At 49.3% G+C, this 23,525-nt stretch overlaps 1 protein-coding gene across 1 annotated transcript in view; it reads right to left on the bottom strand.

The window, feature by feature from the left end:
* LOC136746790 (protein BTG3) overlaps positions 1–21,216 on the bottom strand; it is a 35,797-nt gene extending 14,581 nt beyond the window's left edge. The window contains exon 1 of the mRNA XM_066699553.1: positions 21,041–21,216. The gene's annotated coding sequence lies outside the window, so the exon portion shown is untranslated. The remainder of the gene's footprint in view (positions 1–21,040) is intronic.
* Positions 21,217–23,525: the final 2,309 nt, after the last annotated feature.

Here is a 23,525-nt window from a genome sequence, read left to right as displayed (position 1 = left end):
ACACACAACTCAAACTAACACACTACACACACACACACACAGCCCTCACTAACACACTACACACACACACACAGCCCTCACTAACACACTACACACACACAGCCCTCACTAACACACTACACACACACACACAGCCCTCACTAACACACTACACACACACACAGCCCTCACTAACACACTACACACACACAGCCCTCACTAACACACTACACACACACAGCCCTCACTAACACACTACACACACACACACAGGCCTCACTAACACACTACACACACATACAGCCCTCACTAACACACTACACACACACACACACAGGCCTCACTAACACACTACACACACAGCCCTCACTAACACACTACACACACACACACAGGCCTCACTAACACACTACACACACAGCCCTCACTAACACACTACACACACACACACACAGGCCTCACTAACACACTACACACACAGCCCTCACTAACACACTACACACACACACACACAGGCCTCACTAACACACTACACACAGCCCTCACTAACACACTACACACACACACACAGCCCTCACTAACACACTACACACACACACAGCCCTCACTAACACACTACAGACACACACAGCCCTCACTAACACACTACACACACACACACAGGCCTCACTAACACACTGAACACACACACAGCCCTCACTAACACACTACACACACACACACACACACAGCCCTCACTAACACACTACACACACACACACACACAGCCCTCACTAACACACTACGCACACAGCCCTCACTAACACACTACACACACACACACACAGGCCTCACTAACACACTACACACACAGCCCTCACTAACACACTACACACACACACACAGGCCTCACTAACACACTACACACACAGCCCTCACTAACACACTACACACACACACACAGGCCTCACTAACACACTACACACACAGCCCTCACTAACACACTACACACACACACACAGGCCTCACTAACACACTACATACACACACACACACACACAGCCCTCACTAACACACTACACACACACACACACACACAGCCCTCACTAACACACTACACACACACACACACACAGCCCTCACTAACACACTACACACACAGCCCTCACTAACACACTACACACACACACACACACAGCCCTCACTAACACACCACACACACACAGCCCTCACTAACACACTACACACACACACACACACAGCCCTCACTAACACACTACACACACACACAGCCCTCACTAACACTACATACACAGCTCACACTAACACACTACACACACACACACAGCCCTCACTAACACACTACACACACACACAGCCCTCACTAACACACTACACACACACAGCCCTCACTAACACACTACACACACACAGCCCTCACTAACACACTACACACACACACACAGCCCTCACTAACACACTACACACACAGCCCTCACAAACACACCACACACCCACAGCTCTCACTAACACACTACACACACACACAGCCCTCACTAACATACTACACACACACACGGCCCTCACTAACACACTACACACACACACAGCCATCACTAACACACTACACACACACACAGCCCTCACTAACACAACACACACAGCTCACACTAACACACTACACACACACACACAGCCCTCACTAACACACTACACACACACACACAGCCCTCACTAACACACTACACACACACAGCCCTCACTAACACACTACACACACACACAGCCCTCGCTAACACACTACACACACACACAGCCCTCACTAACACACTACACACACACAGCCCTCACTAACACACTACACACACACAGCCCTCACTAACACACTACACACACACACACAGCCCTCACTAACACACTACACACACACACAGCCCTCACTAACACACTACACACACACACACACAGGCCTCACTAACACACTACACACACAGCCCTCACTAACACACTACACACACACACACATAGGCCTTACTGACACACTACACACACAGCCCTCACTAACACACTACACACACACACACAGCCCTCACTAACACACTACACACACACACAGCCCTCACTAACACACTACACACACACACAGCCCTCACTAACACAACACACACAACTCAAACTAACACACTACACACACACACACACAGCCCTCACTAACACACTACACACACACACACAGCCCTCACTAACACACTACACACACACAGCCCTCACTAACACACTACACACACACACACAGCCCTCACTAACACACTACACACACACACAGCCCTCACTAACACACTACACACACACAGCCCTCACTAACACACTACACACACACAGCCCTCACTAACACACTACACACACACACACAGGCCTCACTAACACACTACACACACATACAGCCCTCACTAACACACTACACACACACACACACAGGCCTCACTAACACACTACACACACAGCCCTCACTAACACACTACACACACACACACAGGCCTCACTAACACACTACACACACAGCCCTCACTAACACACTACACACACACACACACAGGCCTCACTAACACACTACACACACAGCCCTCACTAACACACTACACACACACACACACAGGCCTCACTAACACACTACACACAGCCCTCACTAACACACTACACACACACACACAGCCCTCACTAACACACTACACACACACACAGCCCTCACTAACACACTACAGACACACACAGCCCTCACTAACACACTACACACACACACACAGGCCTCACTAACACACTGAACACACACACAGCCCTCACTAACACACTACACACACACACACACACACAGCCCTCACTAACACACTACACACACACACACACACAGCCCTCACTAACACACTACGCACACAGCCCTCACTAACACACTACACACACACACACACAGGCCTCACTAACACACTACACACACAGCCCTCACTAACACACTACACACACACACACAGGCCTCACTAACACACTACACACACAGCCCTCACTAACACACTACACACACACACACAGGCCTCACTAACACACTACATACACACACACACACACACAGCCCTCACTAACACACTACACACACACACAGCCCTCACTAACACACTACACACACACACACACACACAGCCCTCACTAACACACCACACACACACAGCCCTCACTAACACACTACACACACACACACACAGCCCTCACTAACACACTACACACACACAGCCCTCACTAACACACTACACACACACACAGCCCTCACTAACACTACACACACAGCTCACACTAACACACTACACACACACACAGCCCTCACTAACACACTACACACACACAGCCCTCACTAACACACTACACACACACACACACAGCCCTCACTAACACACTACACACACAGCCCTCACAAACACACCACACACCCACAGCTCTCACTAACACACTACACACACACACAGCCCTCACTAACATACTACACACACACATGGCCCTCACTAACACACTACACACACACACAGCCCTCACTAACACACTACACACACACACAGCCCTCACTAACACAACACACACAGCTCACACTAACACACTACACACACACACACACAGCCCTCACTAACACACTACACACACACACACAGCCCTCACTAACACACTACACACACACAGCCCTCACTAACACACTACACACACACACACAGCCCTCACTAACACACTACACACACACACAGCCCTCACTAACACACTACACACACACAGCCCTCACTAACACACTACACACACACAGCCCTCACTAACACACTACACACACACACAGGCCTCACTAACACACTACACACACACACAGCCCTCACTAACACACTACACACACACACACACACAGGCCTCACTAACACACTACACACACAGCCCTCACTAACACACTACACACACACACAGCCCTCACTAACACACTACACACACACACACACAGCCCTCACTAACACACTACGCACACAGCCCTCACTAACACACTACACACACACACACACAGGCCTCACTAACACACTACACACACAGCCCTCACTAACACACTACACACACACACACACAGCCCTCACTAACACACTACGCACACAGCCCTCACTAACACATTACACACACACACAGGCCTCACTAACACACTACATACACACACACACACACAGCCCTCACTAACACACTACACACACACACACACACACACAGCCCTCACTAACACACTACACACAAACACACACACAGCCCTCACTAACACACTACACACACAGCCCTCACTAACACACTACACACACACACACACACACAGCCCTCACTAACACACCACACACACACAGCCCTCACTAACACACTACACACACACACACACAGCCCTCACTAACACACTACACACACAGCCCTCACAAACACACCACACACCCACAGCTCTCACTAACACACTACACACACACACAGCCCTCACTAACACACTACACACACACACAGCCCTCACTAACACTACACACACAGCTCACACTAACACACTACACACACACACAGCCCTCACTAACACACTACACACACACAGCCCTCACTAACACACTACACACACACAGCCCTCACTAACACACTACACACACACACACAGCCCTCACTAACACACTACACACACACACACATACAGGCCTCACTAACACACTACACACACACACAGCCTTCACTAACACACTACACACACACACAGCCCTCACTAACACACTACACACACACACACACACACACAGCCCTCACTAACACACTACGCACACAGCCCTCACTAACACACTACACACACACACACACAGGCCTCACTAACACACTACACACACAGCCCTCACTAACACACTACACACACAGGCCTCACTAACACACTACACACACAGCCCTCACTAACACACTACACACACACACACAGCCCTCACTAACACACTACACACACACACACACACACACAGCCCTCACTAACACACTACACACAAACACACACACAGCCCTCACTAACACACTACACACAAACACACACACAGCCCTCACTAACACACTACACACACAGCCCTCACTAACACACTACACACACACACAGCCCTCACTAACACACCACACACACACAGCCCTCACTAACACACTACACACACACACACACAGCCCTCACTAACACACTACACACACAGCCCTCACAAACACACCACACACCCACAGCTCTCACTAACACACTACACACACACACAGCCCTCACTAACACACTACACACACACACAGCCCTCACTAACACTACACACACAGCTCACACTAACACACTACACACACACACAGCCCTCACTAACACACTACACACACACAGCCCTCACTAACACACTACACACACACACACAGCCCTCACTAACACACTACACACACACAGCCCTCACTAACACACTACACACACACACACACAGGCCTCACTAACACACTACACACACACACAGCCTTCACTAACACACTACACACACACACAGCCCTCACTAACACACTACACACACACACAGCCCTCACTAACACATTACACACACACACACAGCCCTCACTAACACACCACACACACAGCCCTCACTAACAAACTACACACACACAGCCCTGACTAACACACTACACACACAGCCCTCACTAACACACTACACACACACACAGCCCTCACTAACACAATACACACACACACAGCCCTCACTAACACACTACACACACACAGCCCTCACTAACACACTACACACACACACAGCCCTCACTAACACACTACACACACACACACAGCCCTCACTAACACACTACACACACACACAGGCCTCACTAACACACTACACACACACACAGGCCTCACTAACACACTACACACACACACAGCCTTCACTAACACACTACACACACACACAGCCCTCACTAACACACTACACACACACACAGCCCTCACTAACACATTACACACACAGCCCTCACTAACACACTACACACACACAGCCCTCACTAACACACACACACACACACACAACCCTCACTAACACACTACACACACACAGCCCTCACTAACACACTACACACACACACACACAGCCCTCACTAACATACTACACACACACAGCCCTCACTAACACACTGCACACACACACACACACACACACACACACACACAGCCCTCACTAACACACTACACACACAGCCCTCACTAACACACTACACACACACAGCCCTCACTAACACACTGCACACACACACACACACACACACACACACACACAGCCCTCACTAACACACTACACACACAGCCATCACTAACACACTACACACACACAGCCCTCACTAACACACTACACACACAGCCCTCACTAACACACTACACACACACACACAGCCCTCACTAACACACTACACACACACACACACACAGCCCTCACTAACACACTACACACACACACACACACAGCTCTCACTAACACACTACACACACACAGCCCTCACTTAAAACACACTACACACAAACAAACACACACACAGGCCTCACTAACACACTACACACACAGCCCTTACTAACACACTACACACACACACAGCCCTCACTAACACACTACACACACACACAGCCCTCACTAACACACTACACACACACAGCCCTCACTAACACACTACACACAGACAGCCCTCACTAACACACTACACACACACACACAGCCCTCACTAACACACACACACACACACCCCTCACTAACACACTACACACACACACACACAGCCCTCACTAACACACTACACACACACACACACACAGCCCTCACTAACACACTACACACACACACACACACACAGCCCTCACTAACACACCACACACACACAGCCCTCACTAACACACTACACACACACACACAGCCCTCACTAACACACTACACACCCACAGCTCTCACTAACACACTACACACACACACACAGCCCTCACTAACACACTACACACACACAGCCCTCACTAACACACTACACACACACACAGCCCTCACTAACACACTACACACACACACACAGCCCTCACTAACACACTACACACACACACAGGCCTCACTAACACACTACACACACAGGCCTCACTAACACACTACACACACACACAGCCCACACTAACACACTACACACACACACAGCCCACACTAACACACTACACACACACACAGCCCTCACTAACACATTACACACACACACAGCCCTCACTAACACACTACACACACACAGCCCTCACTAACACACTACACACACAGCCCTCACTAACACACTGCACACACACACACACAGCCCTCACTAACACACTACACACACACACACAGCCCTCACTAACACACTACACACACACAGCCCTCACTAACACACTACACACACACAGCCCTCACTAACACACTACACACACACACACACACACACACACAGCCCTCACTAACACACTACACACACAGCCCTCACTAACACACTACACACACACAGCCCTCACTAACACACTGCACACACACACAGCCCTCACTAACACACTACACACACAGCCATCACTAACACACTACACACACACACAGCCCTCACTAACACACTACACACATAGCCCTCACTAACACACTACATACACAGCCCTCACTAACACACTACACACAAACACAGCCCTCACTAACACACTACACACACACACACACACAGCCCTCACTAACACACTACACACACACACACAGCCCTCACTAACACACTACACACACACAGCCCTCACTAACACACTACACACACACACACACACACACAGCCCTCACTAACACACTACACACACAGCCCTCACTAACACACTGCACACACACACACACACACAGCCCTCACTAACACACTACACACACAGCCATCACTAACACACTACACATACACACAGCCCTCACTAACACACTACACACACACACACACACAGCCCTCACTAACACACTACACACACAGCCCTCACTAACACACTACACACACACAGCCCTCACTAACACACTGCACACACACACACACACACAGCCCTCACTAACACACTACACACACAGCCATCACTAACACACTACACACACACACAGCCCTCACTAACACACTACACACATAGCCCTCACTAACACACTACATACACAGCCCTCACTAACACACTACACACAAACACAGCCCTCACTAACACACTACACACACACACACACACAGCCCTCACTAACACACTGCACACACACACACACAGCCCTCACTAACACACTACACACACACACACACACACACACACACACAGCCCTCACTAACACACTACACACACAGCCCTCACTAACACACTACACACACACAGCCCTCACTAACACACTGCACACACACACACACACAGCCCTCACTAACACACTACACACACAGCCATCACTAACACACTACACACACAGCCATCACTAACACACTACACACACACACAGCCCTCACTAACACACTACACACATAGCCCTCACTAACACACTACATACACAGCCCTCACTAACACACTACACACAAACACAGCCCTCACTAACACACTACACACACACACACACACAGCCCTCACTAACACACTGCACACACACACACACAGCCCTCACTAACACACTACACACACACACACAGCCCTCACTAACACACTACACACACACACACAGCCCTCACTAACACACTACACACACACACACACACACACACACACAGCCCTCACTAACACACTACACACACAGCCCTCACTAACACACTACACACACACAGCCCTCACTAACACACTACACACACACAGCCCTCACTAACACACTGCACACACACACACACACAGCCCTCCCTAACACACTACACACACAGCCATCACTAACACACTACACACACACACAGCCCTCACTAACACACTACACACAGCCCTCACTAACACACTACATACACACACAGCCCTCACTAACACACTACACACACAGCCCTCACTAACACACTACACACACACACACAGCCCTCACTAACACACTACACACACACACACACACAGCCCTCACTAACACACTACACACACACAGCCCTCACTAACACACTACACACACACACACACACACACACACAGGCCTCACTAACACACTACACACACAGCCCTCACTAACACACTACACACACACACACACAGGCCTCACTAACACACTACACACACACACACAGGCCTCACTAACACACTACACACACACACACACACAGGCCTCACTAACACACTACACACACACACAGGCCTCACTAACACACTACACACACAGCCCTCACTAACACACTACACACACAGCCCTCACTAACACACTACACACACACACAGCCCTCACTAACACACTACACACACACAGCCCTCACTAACACACTACACACACAGCCCTCACTAACACACTGCACACACACACACACAGCCCTCACTAACACACTACACACACACACACAGCCCTCACTAACACACTACACACACACAGCCCTCACTAACACACTACACACACACACACACACACACACACACACACACACACACACAGCCCTCACTAACACACTACACACACAGCCCTCACTAACACACTACACACACACAGCCCTCACTAACACACTGCACACACACACACACACACAGCCCTCACTAACACACTACACACACAGCCATCACTAACACACTACACACACACACAGCCCTCACTAACACACTACACACATAGCCCTCACTAACACACTACATACACAGCCCTCACTAACACACTACACACAAACACAGCCCTCACTAACACACTACACACACACACACAGCCCTCACTAACACACTGCACACAAACACACACAGCCCTCACTAACACACTACACACACACAGCCCTCACTAACACACTACACACACACACACACACACACACACACACAGCCCTCACTAACACACTACACACACAGCCCTCACTAACACACTACACACACACACACACACACACACACAGCCCTCACTAACACACTACACACACAGCCCTCACTAACACACTACACACACACAGCCCTCACTAACACACTGCACACACACACACACACACACAGCCCTCACTAACACACTACACACACAGCCCTCACTAACACACTACACACACACAGCCCTCACTAACACACTGCACACACACACACACACACACAGCCCTCACTAACACACTACACACACAGCCATCACTAACACACTACACACACACACAGCCCTCACTAACACACTACACACATAGCCCTCACTAACACACTACATACACAGCCCTCACTAACACACTACACACAAACACAGCCCTCACTAACACACTACACACACACACACACACACACAGCCCTCACTAACACACTGCACACACACACACACAGCCCTCACTAACACACTACACACACACACACAGCCCTCACTAACACACTACACACACACACACAGCCCTCACTAACACACTACACACACAGCCCTCACTAACACACTACACACACACACACACACACACACACAGCCCTCACTAACACACTACACACACAGCCCTCACTAACACACTACACACACACAGCCCTCACTAACACACTACACACACACACACACACACACACACACAGCCCTCACTAACACACTACACACACACACAGCCCTCACTAACACACTACACACACACAGCCCTCACTAACACACTACACACACACACACACAGCCCTCACTAACACACTACACACACAGCCCTCACAAACACACCACACACCCACAGCTCTCACTAACACACTACACACACACACAGCCCTCACTAACATACTACACACACACATGGCCCTCACTAACACACTACACACAAACACAGCCCTCACTAACACACTACACACACACACAGCCCTCACTAACACAACACACACAGCTCACACTAACACACTACACACACACACACACAGCCCTCACTAACACACTACACACACACACACAGCCCTCACTAACACACTACACACACACAGCCCTCACTAACACACTACACACACACACACAGCCCTCACTAACACACTACACACACACACAGCCCTCACTAACACACTACACACACACAGCCCTCACTAACACACTACACACACACAGCCCTCACTAACACACTACACACACACACAGGCCTCACTAACACACTACACACACACACAGCCCTCACTAACACACTACACACACACACACACACAGGCCTCACTAACACACTACACACACAGCCCTCACTAACACACTACACACACACACACACAGGCCTTACTAACACACTACACACACAGCCCTCACTAACACACTACACACACACACACAGCCCTCACTAACACGCTACACACACACACAGCCCTCACTAACACACTACACACACACACAGCCCTCACTAACACACTACACACACACACACAGGCCTCACTAACACACTGCACACACACACAGCCCTCACTAACACACTACACACACACACAGCCCTCACTAACACACTACACACACACACACACACAGCCCTCACTAACACACTACGCACACAGCCCTCACTAACACACTACACACACACACACACAGGCCTCACTAACACACTACACACACAGCCCTCACTAACACACTACACACACACACACAGGCCTCACTAACACACTACACACACAGCCCTCACTAACACATTACACACACACACAGGCCTCACTAACACACTACATACACACACACACACACACAGCCCTCACTAACACACTACACACACACACACACACACACAGCCCTCACTAACACACTACACACAAACACACACACAGCCCTCACTAACACACTACACACACAGCCCTCACTAACACACTACACACACACACACACACACAGCCCTCACTAACACACCACACACACACAGCCCTCACTAACACACTACACACACACACACACAGCCCTCACTAACACACTACACACACAGCCCTCACAAACACACCACACACCCACAGCTCTCACTAACACACTACACACACACACAGCCCTCACTAACACACTACACACACACACAGCCCTCACTAACACTACACACACAGCTCACACTAACACACTACACACACACACAGCCCTCACTAACACACTACACACACACAGCCCTCACTAACACACTACACACACACAGCCCTCACTAACACACTACACACACACACACAGCCCTCACTAACACACTACACACACACAGCCCTCACTAACACACTACACACACACACACATACAGGCCTCACTAACACACTACACACACACACAGCCTTCACTAACACACTACACACACACACAGCCCTCACTAACACACTACACACACACACACACACACACAGCCCTCACTAACACACTACGCACACAGCCCTCACTAACACACTACACACACACACACACAGGCCTCACTAACACACTACACACACAGCCCTCACTAACACACTACACACACAGGCCTCACTAACACACTACACACACAGCCCTCACTAACACACTACACACACACACACAGCCCTCACTAACACACTACACACACACACACACACACACAGCCCTCACTAACACACTACACACAAACACACACACAGCCCTCACTAACACACTACACACAAACACACACACAGCCCTCACTAACACACTACACACACAGCCCTCACTAACACACTACACACACACACAGCCCTCACTAACACACCACACACACACAGCCCTCACTAACACACTACACACACACACACACAGCCCTCACTAACACACTACACACACAGCCCTCACAAACACACCACACACCCACAGCTCTCACTAACACACTACACACACACACACAGCCCTCACTAACACACTACACACACACACAGCCCTCACTAACACTACACACACAGCTCACACTAACACACTACACACACACACAGCCCTCACTAACACACTACACACACACAGCCCTCACTAACACACTACACACACACACACAGCCCTCACTAACACACTACACACACACAGCCCTCACTAACACACTACACACACACACACACAGGCCTCACTAACACACTACACACACACACAGCCTTCACTAACACACTACACACACACACAGCCCTCACTAACACACTACACACACACACAGCCCTCACTAACACATTACACACACACACACAGCCCTCACTAACACACCACACACACAGCCCTCACTAACAAACTACACACACACAGCCCTGACTAACACACTACACACACAGCCCTCACTAACACACTACACACACACACAGCCCTCACTAACACAATACACACACACACAGCCCTCACTAACACACTACACACACACAGCCCTCACTAACACACTACACACACACACAGCCCTCACTAACACACTACACACACACACACAGCCCTCACTAACACACTACACACACACACAGGCCTCACTAACACACTACACACACACACAGGCCTCACTAACACACTACACACACACACAGCCTTCACTAACACACTACACACACACACAGCCCTCACTAACACACTACACACACACACAGCCCTCACTAACACATTACACACACAGCCCTCACTAACACACTACACACACACAGCCCTCACTAACACACACACACACACACACAACCCTCACTAACACACTACACACACACAGCCCTCACTAACACACTACACACACACACACAGCCCTCACTAACATACTACACACACACAGCCCTCACTAACACACTGCACACACACACACACACACACACACACACAGCCCTCACTAACACACTACACACACAGCCCTCACTAACACACTACACACACACAGCCCTCACTAACACACTGCACACACACACACACACACACACACACACAGCCCTCACTAACACACTACACACACAGCCATCACTAACACACTACACACACACAGCCCTCACTAACACACTACACACACAGCCCTCACTAACACACTACACACACACACACAGCCCTCACTAACACACTACACACACACACACACACAGCCCTCACTAACACACTACACACACACACACACACAGCTCTCACTAACACACTACACACACACAGCCCTCACTTAAAACACACTACACACAAACAAACACACACACAGGCCTCACTAACACACTACACACACAGCCCTTACTAACACACTACACACACACACAGCCCTCACTAACACACTACACACACACACAGCCCTCACTAACACACTACACACACACAGCCCTCACTAACACACACACACACACACCCCTCACTAACACACTACACACACACACACACAGCCCTCACTAACACACTACACACACACACACACACACAGCCCTCACTAACACACCACACACACACAGCCCTCACTAACACACTACACACACACACACAGCCCTCACTAACACACTACACACCCACAGCTCTCACTAACACACTACACACACACACACAGCCCTCACTAACACACTACACACACACAGCCCTCACTAACACACTACACACACACACAGCCCTCACTAACACACTACACACACACACACAGCCCTCACTAACACACTACACACACACACAGGCCTCACTAACACACTACACACACAGGCCTCACTAACACACTACACACACACACAGCCCACACTAACACACTACACACACACACAGCCCACACTAACACACTACACACACACACAGCCCTCACTAACACATTACACACACACACAGCCCTCACTAACACACTACACACACACAGCCCTCACTAACACACTACACACACAGCCCTCACTAACACACTGCACACACACACACACAGCCCTCACTAACACACTACACACACACACACAGCCCTCACTAACACACTACACACACACAGCCCTCACTAACACAATACACACACACACAGCCCTCACTAACACACTACACACACACAGCCCTCACTAACACACTACACACACACACAGCCCTCACTAACACACTACACACACACACACAGCCCTCACTAACACACTACACACACACACAGGCCTCACTAACACACTACACACACACACAGGCCTCACTAACACACTACACACACACACAGCCTTCACTAACACACTACACACACACACAGCCCTCACTAACACACTACACACACACACAGCCCTCACTAACACATTACACACACAGCCCTCACTAACACACTACACACACACAGCCCTCACTAACACACACACACACACACACAACCCTCACTAACACACTACACACACACAGCCCTCACTAACACACTACACACACACACACAGCCCTCACTAACATACTACACACACACAGCCCTCACTAACACACTGCACACACACACACACACACACACACACACAGCCCTCACTAACACACTACACACACAGCCCTCACTAACACACTACACACACACAGCCCTCACTAACACACTGCACACACACACACACACACACACACACACAGCCCTCACTAACACACTACACACACAGCCATCACTAACACACTACACACACACAGCCCTCACTAACACACTACACACACAGCCCTCACTAACACACTACACACACACACACAGCCCTCACTAACACACTACACACACACACACACACAGCCCTCACTAACACACTACACACACACACACACACAGCTCTCACTAACACACTACACACACACAGCCCTCACTTAAAACACACTACACACAAACAAACACACACACAGGCCTCACTAACACACTACACACACAGCCCTTACTAACACACTACACACACACACAGCCCTCACTAACACACTACACACACACACAGCCCTCACTAACACACTACACACACACAGCCCTCACTAACACACACACACACACACCCCTCACTAACACACTACACACACACACACACAGCCCTCACTAACACACTACACACACACACACACACACAGCCCTCACTAACACACCACACACACACAGCCCTCACTAACACACTACACACACACACACAGCCCTCACTAACACACTACACACCCACAGCTCTCACTAACACACTACACACACACACACAGCCCTCACTAACACACTACACACACACAGCCCTCACTAACACACTACACACACACACAGCCCTCACTAACACACTACACACACACACACAGCCCTCACTAACACACTACACACACACACAGGCCTCACTAACACACTACACACACAGGCCTCACTAACACACTACACACACACACAGCCCACACTAACACACTACACACACACACAGCCCACACTAACACACTACACACACACACAGCCCTCACTAACACATTACACACACACACAGCCCTCACTAACACACTACACACACACAGCCCTCACTAACACACTACACACACAGCCCTCACTAACACACTGCACACACACACACACAGCCCTCACTAACACACTACACACACACACACAGCCCTCACTAACACACTACACACACACAGCCCTCACTAACACACTACACACACACAGCCCTCACTAACACACTACACACACACACACACACACACACAGCCCTCACTAACACACTACACACACAGCCCTCACTAACACACTACACACACACAGCCCTCACTAACACACTGCACACACACACAGCCCTCACTAACACACTACACACACAGCCATCACTAACACACTACACACACACACAGCCCTCACTAACACACTACACACATAGCCCTCACTAACACACTACATACACAGCCCTCACTAACACACTACACACAAACACAGCCCTCACTAACACACTACACACACACACACACACAGCCCTCACTAACACACTACACACACACACACAGCCCTCACTAACACACTACACACACACAGCCCTCACTAACACACTACACACACACACACACACACACAGCCCTCACTAACACACTACACACACAGCCCTCACTAACACACTGCACACACACACACACACACAGCCCTCACTAACACACTACACACACAGCCATCACTAACACACTACACATACACACAGCCCTCACTAACACACTACACACACACACACACACAGCCCTCACTAACACACTACACACACAGCCCTCACTAACACACTACACACACACAGCCCTCACTAACACACTGCACACACACACACACACACAGCCCTCACTAACACACTACACACACAGCCATCACTAACACACTACACACACACACAGCCCTCACTAACACACTACACACATAGCCCTCACTAACACACTACATACACAGCCCTCACTAACACACTACACACAAACACAGCCCTCACTAACACACTACACACACACACACACACAGCCCTCACTAACACACTGCACACACACACACACAGCCCTCACTAACACACTACACACACACACACAGCCCTCACTAACACACTACACACACACAGCCCTCACTAACACACTACACACACACACACACACACACACACACACAGCCCTCACTAACACACTACACACACAGCCCTCACTAACACACTACACACACACAGCCCTCACTAACACACTGCACACACACACACACACAGCCCTCACTAACACACTACACACACAGCCATCACTAACACACTACACACACAGCCATCACTAACACACTACACACACACACAGCCCTCACTAACACACTACACACATAGCCCTCACTAACACACTACATACACAGCCCTCACTAACACACTACACACAAACACAGCCCTCACTAACACACTACACACACACACACACACAGCCCTCACTAACACACTGCACACACACACACACAGCCCTCACTAACACACTACACACACACACACAGCCCTCACTAACACACTACACACACACACACAGCCCTCACTAACACACTACACACACACACACACACACACACACACAGCCCTCACTAACACACTACACACACAGCCATCACTAACACACTACACACACAGCCATCACTAACACACTACACACACACACAGCCCTCACTAACACACTACACACATAGCCCTCACTAACACACTACATACACAGCCCTCACTAACACACTACACACAAACACAGCCCTCACTAACACACTACACACACACACACACACAGCCCTCACTAACACACTGCACACACACACACACAGCCCTCACTAACACACTACACACACACACAGCCCTCACTAACACACTACACACACACACACAGCCCTCACTAACACACTACACACACACACACACACACACACACAGCCCTCACTAACACACTACACACACAGCCCTCACTAACACACTACACACACACAGCCCTCACTAACACACTGCACACACACACACACACAGCCCTCACTAACACACTACACACACAGCCATCACTAACACACTACACACACACACAGCCCTCACTAACACACTACACACAGCCCTCACTAACACACTACACACACACACAGCCCTCACTAACACACTACACACACAGCCCTCACTAACACACTACACACACACACACAGCCCTCACTAACACACTACACACACACACACACACAGCCCTCACTAACACACTACACACACACAGCCCTCACTAACACACTACACACACACACACACACACACACAGGCCTCACTAACACACTACACACACAGCCCTCACTAACACACTACACACACACACACACAGGCCTCACTAACACACTACACACACACACACAGGCCTCACTAACACACTACACACACACACACACAGGCCTCACTAACACACTACACACACACACAGGCCTCACTAACACACTACACACACAGCCCTCACTAACACACTACACACACAGCCCTCACTAACACACTACACACACACACAGCCCTCACTAACACACTACACACACACAGCCCTCACTAACACACTACACACACAGCCCTCACTAACACACTGCACACACACACACACAGCCCTCACTAACACACTACACACACACACACAGCCCTCACTAACACACTACACACACACAGCCCTCACTAACACACTACACACACACACACACACACACACACACACACAGCCCTCACTAACACACTACACACACAGCCCTCACTAACACACTACACACACACAGCCCTCACTAACACACTGCACACACACACACACACACAGCCCTCACTAACACACTACACACACAGCCATCACTAACACACTACACACACACACAGCCCTCACTAACACACTACACACATAGCCCTCACTAACACACTACATACACAGCCCTCACTAACACACTACACACAAACACAGCCCTCACTAACACACTACACACACACACACAGCCCTCACTAACACACTGCACACACACACACACAGCCCTCACTAACACACTACACACACACAGCCCTCACTAACACACTACACACACACACACACACACACACACACACACACAGCCCTCACTAACACACTACACACACAGCCCTCACTAACACACTACACACACACACACACACACACACACAGCCCTCACTAACACACTACACACACAGCCCTCACTAACACACTACACACACACAGCCCTCACTAACACACTGCACACACACACACACACACACAGCCCTCACTAACACACTACACACACAGCCCTCACTAACACACTACACACACACAGCCCTCACTAACACACTGCACACACACACACACACACACACACACACAGCCCTCACTAACACACTACACACACAGCCATCACTAACACACTACACACACACACAGCCCTCACTAACACACTACACACATAGCCCTCACTAACACACTACATACACAGCCCTCACTAACACACTACACACAAACACAGCCCTCACTAACACACTACACACACACACACACACACACAGCCCTCACTAACACACTGCACACACACACACACAGCCCTCACTAACACACTACACACACACACACAGCCCTCACTAACACACTACACACACACACACAGCCCTCACTAACACACTACACACACAGCCCTCACTAACACACTACACACACACACACACACACACACACAGCCCTCACTAACACACTACACACACAGCCCTCACTAACACACTACACACACACAGCCCTCACTAACACACTGCACACACACACACACACACAGCCCTCACTAACACACTACACACACAGCCATCACTAACACACTACACACACACACAGCCCTCACTAACACACTACACACAGCCCTCACTAACACACTACACACACACACAGCCCTCACTAACACACTACACACACAGCCCTCACTAACACACTACACACACACACACAGCCCTCACTAACACACTACACACACACACACACACAGCCCTCACTAACACACTACACACACACAGCCCTCACTAACACACTACACACACACACACACACACACACACACACACACACACAGGCCTCACTAACACACTGCACACACACACACACACAGCCCTCACTAACACACTACACACACACACAGCCCTCACTAACACACTACACACACACACAGGCCTCACTAACACACTACACACACACACACAGGCCTCACTAACACACTACATACACACACAGCCCTCACTAATACACTACACACACACACACACACAGCCCTCACTAACACACTACACACACACACAGCCCTCACTAACACACTACACACACAAGGCGAAGTTGCGCAGACAGGTCAGTAGCGGGAGTCTGTATGATTGTGTGGACTGCAGACACAGGCAGCCGGAGAGCAGAGCAGCACACATGTGCTGACAGCGACACATGACATGAAACACACAAACACAGCACACGTGTTATCAGCGGCTCTCTCGCTCCCGGCATCCGAGTCTGACATCAGCGGCAAACAAGTTGCGCCACAAAACGATTAAACCTTCAATTGTAACCAGTCTCTGGCTCGGCAGCGTGCGGGAGTGTGTAGTAAGTGTGTAGTAAGTGTTGAGCGGTGCTGTTGTACTCACTGCTCCGCGCGCTGCTCCAGCTCGTGCTCTCGGGCTCTGCGCGCGCCGGACTCCCCATGGCTGCCGAGAATCGTGACGTCACCGGGGTTGCCCAGCGAAAGCATCACAGCGGCAACGCGCCGCTACCTGCTGACACAGCTCACCTCACTGCCACCAGCCTCACTGCCACCAGCCTCACTGCCACCAGCCTCACTGCCACCAATCTCACTGCCACCAGCCTCACTGCCACCAGCCTCACTGCCACCAGCCTCACTGCCACCATCCTCACTGCCACCAGCCTCACTGCCACCAGCCTCACTGCCACCAATCTCACTGCCACCAGCCTCACTGCCACCAATCTCACTGCCACCAGCCTCACTGCCACCAATCTCACTGCCACCAGCCTCACTGCCATCACCCTGCACTACCGCGCACACCAACACGCATAGGACAAGAAGAGCAGTTCTTTCATTTTGCATCAGCAGGGTCTTATGTTTGAAAATTGGAGAATAATATACAGTTAGGTCCATAAATATTTGGACAGTGATACAATTGTCATCGTTTTGGCTCTGTACGCCACCACAATGGATTTGAAAGGAAACAATCAAGATGTGCTTTAAGTGTAGACTTCCATCTTTAATTTGAGGGCAGTTACATCCAAATTGGGTAAATGATGTAGAAATTACACCCATTTTTATATGTGGTCCCCCCAATATTAGGAGCTCATAAGAATTTGGACAAACTAGCATAATCATGAATTAAATTGTGAGTTTCAATACTAAGTTAATGACTGCCTGAAGTCTGGACCCATAGACATCACCAGATGCTGGGTTTCTTCCCTGCTGCTTGTTCTTGGGTGTTTTGCCTTCAGTTTTGCCTTAGAAATCATCATCAGGTGTGGCCAAATCAACTATTTGATAGTCTTAAAAAGAAAGAACGCACTGGTGAGCTCAGGAACACCAAAAGGCCCAGAAGACCATGGAAAACAACTGTGGTGGATGACCGAAGAATTATTTCCCTGGTGAAGAAAAATCCCTTCCCAACAGTTGGCCAGATCAAGAACACCCTCCAGGAGGTAGGTGTATCTGTGTCAAAGTCAACAATCTAGAGAAGAAAGACTTCACCAGAGTAAATACACAGGGTTTACCACAAGATGTGAACAGGAAACAGGCAAAACAGATTAGATTTTGCCAAAAAACATCTAAAGAACCCTGTACAGTTCTGGAACAACATCCTATGGACAGATGAGACAAAGATCAACTTGTACCAGAATGATGGGAAGAGTATGGAGAAGGGAAGGAACTGCTCATGATCTGATGCATAACACCTCATCTGTTACATGCATGGCTGCCAATGGAACTGGTTGCTTGTATTTACTGATGATGTGACTGCTGACAAAAGCAGCAGGATGAATTCTGAAGTGTGTAGGGCTATATTATCTGCTCGATTCAGCCAAATGTTTCAAAACTCATTGAATGGCGCTTCAAAGTGCAGATGGACAATGACCCGAAGCACACTGTGAAAGCAACCCAAGACTTTTTTAAGTCGAAGAAGTGGAGTTTCTGCAATGGCCAAGTGACTCACCTGACCTGAATCCAACTGAGCAGCATTTCACTTGCTGAAGGCAAAACTGGAGGCAAAACACCCAAGAACAAGCAGGAACTAAAGACAGCTGCAGTGCAGGCTGGCAGAGCATCACCAGGGATGAAACCCAGCATCTGCTGATGTCTGTGGGTTCCAGACTTCAGGCAGTCATTGACTGCAAAGGATTTGCAACCAAGTACTGGAACTCAGTTTAATTCATGATTGTTAGTTTGTCCAAATTCTTTTGAGCTCCTACAATTGTGGGGACCACATATAAAAATGGGTGTAATTTCTACATCATTTACCCAATTTGGATGTAACTGCCCTCAAATTAAAGATGAAAGTCTACACTTAAAGCACATCTTGATTGTTTCATTTCAAATCCATTGTGGTGGCGTACAGAGCCAAAATGAGGACAATTGTGTCACTGTCCAAATATTTATGGACTAAACTGTATATATTATTCTCTAATTTTCAAACATAAGACCATGCTGATGCAAAATGAAAGAATTGCTTTTCTTGTCCTACACGTGTTTGCGTGAGGATTACTGCAGTGTCACAGAATCACAGAATAACCATAGTATATTTACACAATTAATTCACGATACATTTACATTAGAGACATTTACATCTCTCTGCTGGCGTGGCGACTCAGCGGGCACAGTTCAGCTTCCAACCCCAAGGACTAGCAGTCAGAGCCCCTAGTCCCGGTGGCCCCTGGCTTCTCCATGAGAATCCAGATCGAGTCCCAGGTGGGGATCTGGCTTCTGAGGGGGTGAGTTTCGGTGGCGGTCGTTCTCTCCCATGTCAGCTGATTTTGGGGGAAATCGACATTTTCAGGCGGTTCCCCAAAATGTGGGTTTCAAATGGGTTTTCAAAAGTGGGTTCAACAAAATCATAATGATGAATTGTTAAAACTGGG

The sequence above is a fragment of the Amia ocellicauda genome, chromosome 3 (assembly GCF_036373705.1).
Source record: "Amia ocellicauda isolate fAmiCal2 chromosome 3, fAmiCal2.hap1, whole genome shotgun sequence".
Classification (NCBI taxonomy): domain Eukaryota; kingdom Metazoa; phylum Chordata; class Actinopteri; order Amiiformes; family Amiidae; genus Amia; species Amia ocellicauda.
Note: the sequence above shows the minus strand (reverse complement) of the source record. Positions and strands in the feature narration are given on the sequence as shown.